A 14,533-nucleotide genomic window follows, 5' to 3' on the forward strand; every position below is an offset into this window, starting at 1 on the left:
GCAGCGCATAGCTCTCTGTTTTTCCTACCCCTTCTCAAATACACATCCTAAATTATGATTTGCAAATGACAAATAGATCGCTAATACAATTCATGAATTATGTAGTTGTCATGGTGACATTAATCAAAAAGCAGGTCCCTTCTCTGGGCGCCGAACATTGTGTTTGTGGAATTGAGATGCATGACGGGGGCTGCACACCGAGCCGCCTGAGTGAGCGCAGGGCAAAGCGATAGCAAGATATTGGTTCTGCCAGTCACTCAGAGGCTTATTATGAGTGCAATGCAACAATCACATGCCTTCAGGCACACAGACAGACAGCGCCCACAGACTAAAAGTGAGGGCAAGGCTTTAAATCCTTTTCAGCCTTGTAAAAAAAAAAACCCCATATAGGTTATTTTTTCCTTCTGTTTATACGCCTCTGTGCATTATCAAGAAATTTGTAAGGGGAAGATTTATTTGAAGAAAAAAAGCATAAATGCGGCTCTTTTGTAATTTGAGCCATCTTTATTCAGCACAATCTCTAGCTGAAATAAAACATTTTTTTAAAGAAAGCTTTTCCCAGGGAGCATAATGAGCTGCAGCAACACAAAATCAGTACAAAATAAATAAATAAATAAAAGGCCTTGAAGAAAAAAAAGAGAGACGTCTATGCCACAAAATGAGTGATTAAGTGCCATCTCCACCCCTGATTCCTAAAGCGATGAATGATGGATGGCTGCCTTGGCTGACATCACAGTTGGATCTCAAGAGTGTGCTCAGCTGCTTAATTATTGAGCACCTGAGGGGTGTAACACTATCAGTAAAAATCACTTTTTCAAGCCTCCTTTTCGATGTTTTTGGTCTTCCTCCAGTGCTCTATTTTTTCATTTTCGGTGAAGCCAGCGTTTCTTTTTTTTTTAACCTCCACGGCCTGCATATGTTTTTCTTCACCGCTTCCTCTGCCCGTTCACCTCCAGTCCTGGCCTGAGATATCAATTTTTCATGATTGTGTCTTACTAAAGAGTCTCTCTGGACTAAAAACCTCACTTAAACCACTTAGTCCACTTACTGAACAAGTAAGGCATCCTAAATACTTAGGTGCATTAGGTTTTTGTTCAGTCTTTGTCTTTGCCACAGAGATGAATCTTTGTAACTATCAGCTGAATTCAAATCAAGCTCGTCTTCAGTCTTTCCAGACTTGTTTTGTGCCGTCTGCCTGATTTGGAAGCAGCTCACACCACTGAAACTTTGCTTTGGGTTAATAAAAAGTTATAATTCATGGCTTGTTGTTAGGCATTTTCTCCCAGCAGAGGCCCCCCGGTTGGGCAGGCACCGAGACAAGAGAGCGGCGAGGTGATCTTTGATCGAGAAGTGGTGGAGTAATTCAATTAATTATATTTTGCTCTAGGCAACAAAAGTCGGGGAGGGGATCCTTGAGAGGGAACACAATGCAACTAGGTGGAGAAATAACAAGTAAGTGGAGTGTGTGTGCACACACACCGACTGACCCTGCAACCTCGCCTCCTCACAAAACTGTCAGAATCTCTGCTTTCAGCGGGCTTTTACTCAATGAGGTTAGCCCAAAGGTGAGTCTGTTCATCTATAACTTCCCTCCGTCTGCCTCCAGCCGTCTCTTTACCTCTAACTTCTTCCTCCTCTCCTTTAATTCATCCCTCTCCCCTCTCTCTCTTTCCTTCTCTCCCTTTCATGTGGGATCATTCCTCCTCTTCTAACAGTTTGTCCATGCTCGCTCTCTTCTCCTCCTCCTCCCTATGCACTCCCTTTCTCTCCCCTAGTGTATTAAGGGGCTTTGACGCTCTCAGTAAAAGCTGATTTATTCTCTGGGTGGTATCGATCGGTTTCTGCATTAAAGATTATAATTCATTACCCCGGCCCCTTTTAATACATTAAACACTCAAAATAAAAATAAAACGCTCCCCCCGCCCCCCACCAGACTTCTGGCGTCCCGAGGGTGCGGGAAAACACTTGTCGAGACGTCCGTTCTGTCGTCCTGGGTCCCAGAGCTCCACCTGTGTGTGTGTGTGTGTGTGTGTGTGTGTGTGTGTGTGTGTGTTTGACAGAAGGATCCTCACAGGAATACAATCCTCCCTTTAAGCAAATACAAAACACATGACAAATCGCTGACAGTAGGGGTCAAAACACTGAAAAACAGACGTGACAGAGCTGGAACAATTAATCCATTCACTGATCTGCAGAAAATTAATCAAGTATTTGAAAACTGACTAATTATCTGTTAAATCAAGGAAAAAATAACAAACAATCTCAAGTTTCAACGTGTGTTAGGATTTCTTCTGTGTTTTCTATCCGGTTAATTGGGCAAATTCAACATTTAAGGGGTGCAGTTCCAGTCTGTCTGCATCTGTTACCATTTATTTACTAAAATATCTCAACATTTTCTAAGTGGACCAGCTGCAAATGCATGCAGACATACATATGTGTTTGTTAGAAGATTAATCCAAATGATTTTAATAATGACTGCAACGGTTTTGAGTCAAATAATTCAACAAGTATTTGTGTGTATAGGCAGAAAATTTGGCTCACCAAGATAGTCTGTAACAGCTTTGATGATCTGTTGACTTTTAATTTTGTCTCATCATCAGGATGCAGAGAAGGGTGGCCGATTAATTTTCCTAAGGGTTCGCATGCAAAACTGGGACTGTTGTGGTGGGCTGCACCAATAATCTAACTGGGACTGTTGTGGTGGGCTGCACCAATAATCTAACTGGGACTGTTGTGGTGGGCTGCACCAATAATCTAACTGGGACTGTTGTGGTGGGCTGCACCAATAATCTAACTGGGACTGTTGTGAAGGGCCGCACAGTGCAGCCCTCCACAACAGTCCAAGTTTCTCATATGACCGCTTGAGAAAATTAATTACCCACAATATAATTATATAAAGACAGGCATGTTCTGGAGAACAAGTCAGATTACAGATTAACTAAATTAACTAGGATGAATTAAAACAATCTAACAATCAGCACAAGTCTGTATACCTACTCCACTCCAAATGACAATATAAGTTGATCAAAGTCATCTATAATGTGGCTGATATTTGATGGTTAACTCTTGACCTAAATCCAAAAATCCAAATGGTCTGTCAATCACTTAGACCACTTATATCAATGAAACCAGTCTCTCTCTCCCCCGCTCTCTCTCTCTCACTCACACACACACACACACACACACACACACACACACACACACACACACACACACACACACACACACACACACACACACACACAGAGCATACCTTTCTTTGAGTTAGGTAATTCATTTAAAAATAGACACCAGCAGCACAGTGATCAGGAGGAGTGAATTTGTCTGTCCTCATAATGAAAATACATACTGACATGAGAGATTATTTCATGATGTTACTAGAGTGGGAGTTTATTGGAGCCAGAGATTTATATATAGAGAGCTTCAGGTCTAGTCTCAATAGTGTTGCCCTTTGAAGCACTTCTGCATTGGCTTCATTTTCAACTAACCCACCTGGGAAATACCCATGTTTCAGTAAATGAGCAAATATTAGCACAATGAAATGCTAAAGTATGATGATTAACATGATAGACAGATTTTTTTTTTTAGCCTCAGAGTTGCTTTTTTCTCATTTACATGACTGTCCTGCATTTACAGCACAAAGCAGCTCTTTTGTGCACCAATAGATTATAGATTTCTTACACATGGGTCAACTTAAGGATTTGTGTACTGCCTACGTAGACTCCACTGTTTGTCAATAATCTGGCCTCTGTGGGACAGTAAGGATTTAAGAAGCACCATGTGTCCTCTATTGATTTTACCCCAAATGGCCGCACCAATTCCCCTCACAGAACAAGATTGCCCTTCCCCATCGTCTTGACAGATTGATTTTGTATCTTGGCTGTGAGGACTTGAGGAGCAATCCCTCTGATTCTGCCTCCTCGCATTGTCACTCTGACGGACAATTTCCCTCTCCATCCTTTACCTCTCCCCATCTCTCCTCTGTCTCCTTCCATTAAAGGGCTCTTCTACCTTTAAGCTTCTAACTTCTCTCCGTCCAGCCTCCACCCCACCCTTCCCCTGGCCTCCTCCTCCCCCAACTTGCTCTCTTTCTCCCTGACAGGCTTTCAGACAGTAAATCAGAGACATTGATCCAGCGCAGCGCCCAAGTGTCCTGGATTCTGCTAAAGAGCCATTTTCATTTCACAAGCAGTTTACTGGCCTCGCTACCCCCCACCCGTAAACATCGCTCTCCTCCCTCTTCTCTCGCTCTCTCCATCATGGCCTCATCCATACACATCACCCATCTCACCTAACTGCCGGATCCTCATTCTCTCAAAGTGCCGCCACTGTTTTCCTCCCACTTTCGTCTGTTTTCTCACAATTGTCTTAGCAGAGAAATACCTTTGAAGGCTTGAAACATTTCACTACTACATACCAACTGCACACACAAACATTTGTGTACTATAAAGTCTTCCACAATTAGGATACAAAGCCCTGCAGGAGGACTCCTTGAATGAGCTCAAAGAAATCTGCAGCAACATTAGGAGAGGACTAGTTTAACCTTGCTATAATTTGTGTGAGCATTGTAAGGAAATGTGTAGGGCTATATCGTTAACAGGTTTTTCTCTCCTCAAAGAGGATGTCTGTACTGTTCTGTAAGGCAGTTTTTTTTAAAATTCAAATTAAGAAACACTGCAGAGAAAGAAGCAGCCCACAGCTGCTCCTCTGCACTAGGATAGCTCATAAAAACAACAGAAATCTGACATTTATCTCTCAACCCTGCAGCAATACCTATACATTATGTTTGCATTGTAATTGTCTGCAGCAGCACACCAGCAGGAAATTTCCACAGCTGTTTTATTTTTTAATTTTTTTATAGTAGCTAACTTTCTGTCTGCACTCAAGTGCCTGCTGTTGTTTTCTTACGTGCAGTCTGTAAGTGTCTGGACAGAAATGCATTTTCCTTTATGTCTGTGCAAGAACATTTGGTGTGAAACGATAACAAAAGCGTTCATGTTGCTTCAACAGCACATGAGTTTGTTTGTGGTTTGCATAAACCCCCTCACTTTTTGACTGGTGAAGACGGATGGGGTTAGAATTTTCTGGTACAGTAACACCGGCAGCAATTTACAGTCTAATTCTGGTAGAAGTCAAACACTTAATGGTCCTTACTAGCATTAAATGTCACTACAGTGAACTGAAGTGTGAGGAAAATTATGTTAATAACTTCTTATTGTCAAGTTAAGTAAAAATCTGTATACTTTACTGGCTGTGGTTCAACTCAGACAGTTTACTTTGAGTGAACAGCTATACCCGCACTGATACACTGATTGAAATAGAAATAAGGAAAGAAGTCGCTACCACACTTTTGAGAATGTGCTGTTAGCAAGCATATTTTTTCCAGCGCTGCAGCAGCTTATAACAGATTTGCTGGAGTGGAAAACTAACTTACCTTTTTTCAAATGCACACTGGTGTCTGTTACTAAAACATAAAAGAGAATCCAGTGTAACACATAATATACAGGCAGATCTAACATGGTTGTCCTTTAATGTTTAATGAGCTACTGACAAATTATTAATTGTTTTAATTAAACTAATATAATTAATTATGTGGGCTGTAATTTGATGGGGCTGTTCTCCTCTTTTTACCCTTTAATTACAGAGTGGGAAAAAAAGTTCCGGTTTCAGCTTTGTTCTTTATTAGGTGACCAGTACCAGTATTTATAAAGTACTACTACTACTAAAATACTACTCCCTATAGTCTTGTTGCCATCTGCAGACCATACCAGTTAGAAAACAATAGTACAATAAAATCCCCCCCACTCATCAATAAATATGTATTGGTGTCAGACTAGAACTGACATGCACTCACTGGTCAGTTTATTAGGTACACCAATTCAACTGCACGTTAATACAAATATTTTAATCACCAATCACACGGCAGCATTTAAAGCATATAAGCATTTAGCCATGTAGACATGACCAACACAACCTGCTGAAGTTTCAAACTGAGCATCAGAATGAGGAATAAATGTGATTTAAGTGACTTTGAATATAGTGTGGTTGTTGGTGCCATGTGGGCTGGTCTGAGTATTTCAGGAACTGCTGCTTTACTGGAATTTTTCCACACATCCATCTGTAGAGTTTACAGAGAGTGGTCTAAGAAAGAGAAACTATCCAGTGAGCAACATGTTTTGGGTGAAAAAACCTTGTTCATATCAGAGGTCAGAGGAGAATGGCCAGATTGCTGCTAGCTGATAAGAAGGCTACAGTAACTCAAATAACCGCTTGTTACAACTAAGGTATGCAGAAGAGCATCTCTAAATGCACAACTTATTAAACTTTGAAGCAGATGGGATAAAGCAGTATCCCACGCCAAGGTAAGGCTAGAGTTTCCACATGGGCTCACTGGCACTGAACAATGTCGGGATTTAGTGTAAACACCATGATGGCTTCCATCAACAAGTTCAGAGTCTGCTGGTGGTTTAATGATGTTGTGGATCTTTTCTTGCATCACTTTGAGCCCTTTAGTACCAGCTGAGCATCACTGAAATGCCACAGCTGCCTTGAGCATTGTTACTGACTATGTCCAGTCCTTGCTGTGGGGGAGCTGTTCCTTGTAAACCTGGCCCCTCTGTACTAAGTGTGCATCATTTAAACACCACGGCCTACCTGAGTATTGCTGCCTGAGTGTACCCATCTTCTAAAGGCTGATTATAGCAGGATAACACATCATGTAACAAAGCTCAAATAATCTCGAACAGGTTTCTTAAAAATGACATTGAGCTCACTGTACTCAAACAGCCCACACAGTCACCAGATCTTATCCCAATAACGCCCCTTTAGGATGTTTTCGAACAGGAGATTCACATGTGATGCTATCATGTTAATATGGACTAAAATCTCTGAGGAATGTGTCCAGCACCTTCATGAATCTCTGCCGTGAAGAATTGAGGCAGAGCTGAAGGCAAAAGAAAGACCAACCTAGTGTAACTCTACCTGGCCAGTGAGTTCTCTATTTTTTAATGCTATTGAAAGGCATATTACTATATCTGATATAGTGCACTCAAAGTATTCCACAATGCCTTGAAGTAGTGTACAACCAATGGTCACTACTCACACTGTATACGATAATGTACTGTAATGATTTAGTGGGACTCTAAATGGATCCAATGTCATCATTAATTTTGCCGGCGCTTTCACTCCTGTGACCGGTCACAATGTCTCCTGTAAATAGGTCTATTGTTCCATTTCAGAAGCAGCATACAGAGCCAACATAACAGAAGATGAGTCACTGTTCAAGTACTTACAGGTGGCTTTAGAACTGATGGATCTATTTATATTCGAGCATTAGCATGCTTTATGTGTAACAATGTAAAAGCAACATCGCGGTTAAAGAGGATGAGCTTTCACACACACTTTGCGGTGAGATGTCTCAACTACAAAATTCGGAACATCTACAATGAAATCACAAATTTGGCAAACTCAGGCCACTGATACGCCGTGGGTATGCACACAGTCCAGGCAACAGAATTTCATTTCCCTTCGCAAGCAGGCAATCAAAGAAAATAGCCTAATCAACATAAATCAGTCAAATTTTTTAACATATTCTAATTATTAAACAAATGAACACCTCCTATAACAACTGATTTATTTAAAAAATAATGTCATATGGTTTAAACCTTGAAACAACCAGAATCAATGACAACCACCAGCACAGAAGATGAACAAAATGCTACAAACACCTTCTTAAAATGATAAGTTATTACAAAGATGAGGTGATATTAGTGCGAATACAACCAGCTGTTTGTCAAACCCATGCACGTGGCACTGACTCCACCTTATATGTCTGTACCTTTTTTTGGCTACTGCTTACATAATGATGTTGATTTCTACAGCTTTGTTAGTGTTCTCATATTGCCTGAAAAACTCACATCCCACAGTGGTGATTGTCACCGCTAATTGGCATTTAGTCTAATATTAGCCACCTGTAGCTAGCTGTGTTTATGACTGTGATTAAGTATGATTAAATAATTGTGTTTAAAATGCCCTAAACTACCATTTATTGTGTGGTTTAGTGCACTTTTACCTAACAGGACCCAGCTCGTCTTGGCACTTTTATAAAGCTGATTCAAAGCTCGGCTCTTGAGCGTGTGACGACTTGAATCTTAACATCAGGGGCCATAACCCCTCTGCCTGCCAACAGCCAGCAGGTTTGTGAGACCCTTCAGGGACATTACATCCCACAGCTGCAAACTCAAAGGCTTGTAGGGCAGAGGTGTCAAGAAGAGAGGTGTCTGCAGCAATGAATAAAATGCTGCTGGTAGAGTCTCATTTCCCAAGTCAAGAGGATGTTTTTCCAACTTTAGTTTATTTATGTTCCTTATAAATGGGACGCTACAAAGAAAATATGTTTTTTTTTCTCACTGTTGTTATTATATAATAATAATTAATAGTTGTTTTACCTGCCTTGTTAATGCATAACGGTTAAATGCTTCTCTGATTAATCCATTTTCCATGTTAATTTGCAGCACTAACAAAACATTTCTTATCAAACATTTACTTTTGTTCATCATTTTTCTGCTTAGTGCAGAGGCAATCACATACAGTATCTCTTACTTAATAGTACTGATATTTGAATATTTTTAAAAAAAACTAAACTTAATTAAAAAATGGGAACACTGACTTGGAAGGCTGTTAATATGATTCATCACATAACAAGTTTTCAGAATATTTGCCATACCATTGCACTTAAAACACTCACCTGTCCCAAATACAGCCCTCCACCCCTAAAGTCATCATAAAGGGGGGCTAAAGATCGTAAACATGTTTGTCAAACATTTCACACGGTAGTCTTTGAAGACTGACTCACTTTTGGAGAAGTGTCCACAAGAACTGACATTTTTGGCACTGGTTAGCTTCTCTAGTTTTGTATACCCAAAATGTCATACATGTATAGGGGCAATAGAGGGCCACTGTATTCTAATTCAACAAGGTGCTGGAAGCATTGCTCAGCAGTTTTGCTACACATTAACATGACAACATTGCACAGTTGCTGCAGCTGAACATTCATGATTTGAATCTGCCATTCCACCAAATCCCAAAAGTGCACTGTCGGATTGAAATTGAGGCCATATCAGTTTCTAGATGACCTGAGGAAGCAGCCATTAGCACATGGGTACACTGTGGTCATAAAGGGATGGATATGGTCAGCAACAATACTTAGGTAGGCTGTGGTGTTTAAAAAATGCTCAGTTGGTCCTAAGAGGTTCCAAGTGTGGCACGAAAATATCCCCCACCAGCAGCCTGAATGTTGATACAAGGCGGGAGGATCAGACCAGGGAACACTTTTCCAATATTGGGGAGCCCAGTCTCTGTGCTTAGACGACAGGAGTGGCACCTGATGTCATCTTCTGATTAAAAGTTTGACATGTTGTGCGTTCAAAGATGGTCGTCAGCATACCTTGAATGAGCATTTGAGTTACTGTTGACTTCCTATTTTTCTGGCCATTTTCACCGGGAGAACTGCTGCTCACTGGATATTTTTTCTTTTCCTGACAGTTCTGTGTGAACATCATCCAAGATGGTTGTGCGGCACGCCTAAATACAGTTTTGGAATTGGTTAGATATTTGCTTTAACAAGCAGTGGAACAGGTGTACTTAATAAAAAGTGTAAATTCTTGTGTGCCCGGGATTTAACACCTCACACATCCCACGCACCGTATATTCTCAACTGTAGTCTGATACCTGAGCAGCTGACTGCATGTTCTAATAATATCTTTATTTTTTTGTATCACTATCAGTGATGCAACAAAGCTGAAGTCAGTGAAATGTGAGCAAAGGTCCCACACAGCTCTCATTAGTTTTCCACGTGCAGTTATTCTCTCTTTGCTATCAGAATATCCGTTTTGCATCCCAGGTGTAAAGAGTTTCATATAAATAACAATATATTGAAAACAACCAGCAAATGCATGTATTACATCACAAATCACAGACAAGTTCTCAATGTTTGGTCTACACAGGTAAACTGAGGCCAAACCAAACTCTTATTTAATGGTCTGACAGATAGAGAAATAAACGGAGCTCCACAGTGTGCTCAGTGTAGCCTGTGGGACTGAGTGTTGTGTTTGATGGTTAAAGCTGATATTCTTCAAATAAAGTGTGAGAGGTTTCTGATGTAATATAACCAGCCAGGGACAACATTTTCTTTTTTTTAGTGCATGCAGTTTGAAAACTTGACTCAAGTGTTTGACCCACATTCTCCGGGCAGACACGTGGATTTACTCTGAACACAGCACAACAACTTCATCACACTGACTTCACACAGACCACAGCTACATGTTTAATCATCAGTGAGAATCTCTTGTTTTGGATCAGCATGAAAAAGCAAGGCCTTTTAGAAAATATACCAAACTGTTCATATTTTTGAAATGTAATTTTTCACATTTATATAGCACTTCTCTTTTCTTGCTGCCCACTCAAAACACTTAACTAAAAGTCAGATTGTAACTGCAGCACTTTGTCTGCCTCACATATATGGGTAATTTACATGCTGCAGTTCACATGCATGTCTTTGGACTGTGGAAAGAAACCGGAGCACCCAGAGGAAACGCACACAGGTGAACCGGGGCAACACGCAAACTCCACACAGAAATCCTCCAAATGGGATTCAAACCAGGAGCCTTCCTGTTGAATGATGACAGTGCTGCCTAACCGCCTAAGCACCAATATCCCAGCCCAAATTTTAGTTATTGCAGGAATCTCTGCTGATTACACTGGGCCTCCATGCGGTCTTGTGATTGGCTGACTGCTGCAAACAGAAGGTGTGAACAGCTGAAAGGGGAGACATCCCTCTGCTTTGTCATATAGACCCAAGAGTTGTAGCATCGTTTCATTTTCATAACAGTTTTTAACTTCTACTCTGTTATACTGATTAATATCTTTTGTGAAGAGTTTTAGGGCTCACCTGTGAAAACTGCTGTATAAATAAGTATTGCCTGCTAGCTAAGAATAAAGTATCTGAGGCTGAATAGTTAGATTAGCTCTGCTCTACAAAGAAAGAAAGCTCTAGACCTTACCAGGTCATAAAATTAGGTAAATACACAACATGTGGCTCAGGGGGTTGGGAAGGGCACCTGTAACCGAAAGGTCGCTGGTTCGATCCCCGGCCTCTCTGTCCTGGTCGTTGTGTCCTTGGGCAAGACACTTTACCCTACCGCCTACTGGTGTTGGCCAGAGGGGCCGGTGGTGCGATATGGCAGCCTCGCTTCTGTCAGTCTGCCCCAGGGCAGCTGTGGCTACAACTGTAGCTTGCCTCCACCAGTGTGTGAATGTGAATGAATAATGTCATTGTAAAGCGCTTTGGGTGCCTTGAAAAGCGCTATATAAATCCAATGCATTATTATTATATTACACTTTGATTATTTATTTAACAAAAACTATAGCAAAGTGAAATGGTAGTGTGTGGAAAAGGTTTGTCCAGTCCACGAATAAATAGCTTGTAGAACTACCTTTAGCAGCTCTTACTCTGCATGACGTTTTTGTGGAGGAATTTTGGACTACTTTTTTTTTTTAAGAACATTGCTTAAATTCTTTGAGGTTTGAAGTCAGGAGGTGGAGGGGGTTCATAGTTGAACCAATCATCCCTCTCCATCACGTTGCTTGACAGCTAGTATGAGGTGTTTGTGCTGATACGTTGTATTTATGGACAAACATCTCCACTTTGGTCTCTTCTATCTAAAGGACATTGTTACAGAAGAGTTAGAGAGAAAAGGCTTTATCCTGTCAACCCTTCCAAACAAACCAAACTATTTCAGCCTTTTTTCTAATTGATCTGTCATGAACTTTAACATTTAACATGCCAACTGAAGCTAGGAGAGTCTGAGTTATAGCTCTTGTGTATTTTTTAGTTTCTCTGAGCATTGCACGGTCTGACCTTGGGGTGAATTTTATGGCCATCCGCTCCTGAGAAGATTGGCAGCCGTCTTGAATGTTTTCCACTAGCGAATAGTCTGTCTCACTGTAGAGTTATGGATTCAAATTGTTTGGAAATGGCCTTATAACCCTCCCCAAACTGATGGGCAACAACGATTGCTTCTCTAAAATCCCTGCTGATGTCTTTCCTCCTAGGCATTGTGTTAACACACCTGAATGCTCCAGACCAGCAAAGTGACACAACTTCGACTTTTATAGAGGCTCTCACACTTGCAGATGATCAGCTAAGCAAGTCCATTTGGTTAGCAGCACCTGGAGGCTTTTATCCTCTGATTTCGTTTGAGAGCAGTGAAGGTGAGACTAGTTTTCTTTTTGCCATGAATATAAATGTGATCGGAATTGAGGAAAATCACAATGGGCCCACTTTACTTAAGCCAGAGATGTTAATGAAAACTTTCCCAGGATGACTGATTAAAATGGTCCCATTATGTGGGATAGAGTTTATCATGAGGCAGTGTGTAACTTTAGTTTTCAGTAGTGCTAAACAAATAACCTTCCACATGCACTCGGAGAGAGTTTTGTGTCACCTTACGTGACAACTGACATTTTTTTGTGCATTTATCACAAAAATCTGCATATGAATGAATTATCTCCTCACGCCGCGATTTACTGCACAGCCACGGCGCGCAAAAGCACAATGAGCAGCCGAGACGCAGCGCGATCAAGAGAGCTTGCTGCAATAAAAACCATTCAGCAAACTTTGCCTTGTTTTACATACAAAAAGCTTTTCAGCATAAATCAGAACCGAGTGGAAAAACACTGTTTCTGAGTGGGAGCCGCTTCGATTAAAGCGATACAACGAGAAAGCAATAAATGAAAAGACAGATTAGCAATTTGAAGTTTATTCTGCGTCTCTCCCCGCTGGAAGAAACCCAAGCAGATCAGCAACAAATACGTTTAGGTGCCAAAAAATGTTGACAAAGCAGTAACCTATTAGTGTGCATCAAACAAAGTCAGCAACAGCAGTCGTCAGCCCGAAATGATTCTTTATTAAACACCCGAGAGTGGAGGTTTTTTTTTTTTACAAACTCACTTGCATGTCCACAGCCCTTTAACTACAAAAGGGTTCGCCACGAAAGGTATTACATTCACACACACGCACGCACACAACCACACACACACACACACACACACGCACGCACGCTCGCACAGGCACACAGGTGTGTTGGTGGGCTGTGAGCAGTGAGTAATTTCTAGGGCCAACAGGATTATCAGTGTATGTTCTGGAAGATGGCAGGGAATCAGCCTTCAAGTTAACGAAACAGTTAGGTAATTGGTCTTCATCTGTCATCTCACACAGAGCTGAGGACTGTTTGAGTCCGTGAGAGAGATTACTGACGGGACAGTGATGAAAATTGGTCGCAAGATAATGAGTCTGGTTGTCTTTTCATCCTCTCATCCTGCATGTGTGTGCGCGTGTGTCTCTCTCTCTCTCATTATTCAGAGTGACTGGTTGGAGAGTAGCTTCACAGTCTGCTGCTTATTAAAAAACCCAGAGCGCCTTTAGATGAGTTCATCAGGCTCTCCGTCCCCTCCTCTTCCCTCCATCGCCTCCATCCCCCCGCCGGCTCTGCATCCTCTCATCCCTTCATCCCCACCTTTTTTCCTCCCCCTCTCTCAGTTTGAACTCTTGCATCCTTCCTCTTTCTGTCTCTTTATCCCTCCCTCTTCCATCTGTTTATTTTTCCCCACCATCCTGTAGAGTAAAACAGCGAGAAAGAGACATGAGGAGGAGGATGAAGGAGGAAGAAGAAACCGAGGCCCATACAGGGAGGGAATCAAAGAGCACAGGAGACGAGAAAAAAACCCCCCCAAAACAAAAACCAGTCCCCTATGTGACAGATGAGGATTTTATAGAAAAAAGGGCGGTCTTCTCCCAATTTCCTGTTGATATTCTTTGTAGTTTATTTCTTTCCCTGCTCCCCCCCCCCCTCCCTGTGCGTCTGCGCTATCACGGCAGACTGTTTGAAATCAATAAATATGGTTGTTGGCTGATGAAAGTTGTGGGGTGGGACGGTGGCTCGCTAAACGCTCGTTTTGCTTCACACAAATCATCGCCTGTGTTGTGCCGGCACGTGACGGCCGCATCCCGCAACAATTCATACAGATGCGCTGTAGGGAGAAGCATGATGGTGTTTACAGGAAATACGCATATGGTGGGTTCTGACAGGCAGACGGGGTGGAGGGAGGTTGGACAGCATACAGAGAGAAACGACGGGGAAAAAAAATCATGGATGATTGTTGGTAAAACAGGAGCAGGTGCTGTAGCCATACAAAAAAGGGAAGATATAAGGTGGAAAAATTCTGTTTTAGTCATAATAATAATAACAACAGAACACAAGACTCAAACTAACAAAACATTTTTAGCAAAAATGAGAAATGAAAATGAGAAAGTGGTCACTTATGATGAACCTTCAGATAATTATTGTATACTTTTGCAGCACTGCTTTATTTTGCAGTTTTAGTTTCATCTCTTTGTGTAGCCGTCCACTTTATCTTCACTGCTCACCAACCTCAGTCTGAGGTTTAGCAGCTCTCTAACCTTCAGAGAAAATGG

Source organism: Oreochromis aureus, linkage group 2, assembly GCF_013358895.1.
Source record: "Oreochromis aureus strain Israel breed Guangdong linkage group 2, ZZ_aureus, whole genome shotgun sequence".
NCBI lineage: Eukaryota > Metazoa > Chordata > Actinopteri > Cichliformes > Cichlidae > Oreochromis > Oreochromis aureus.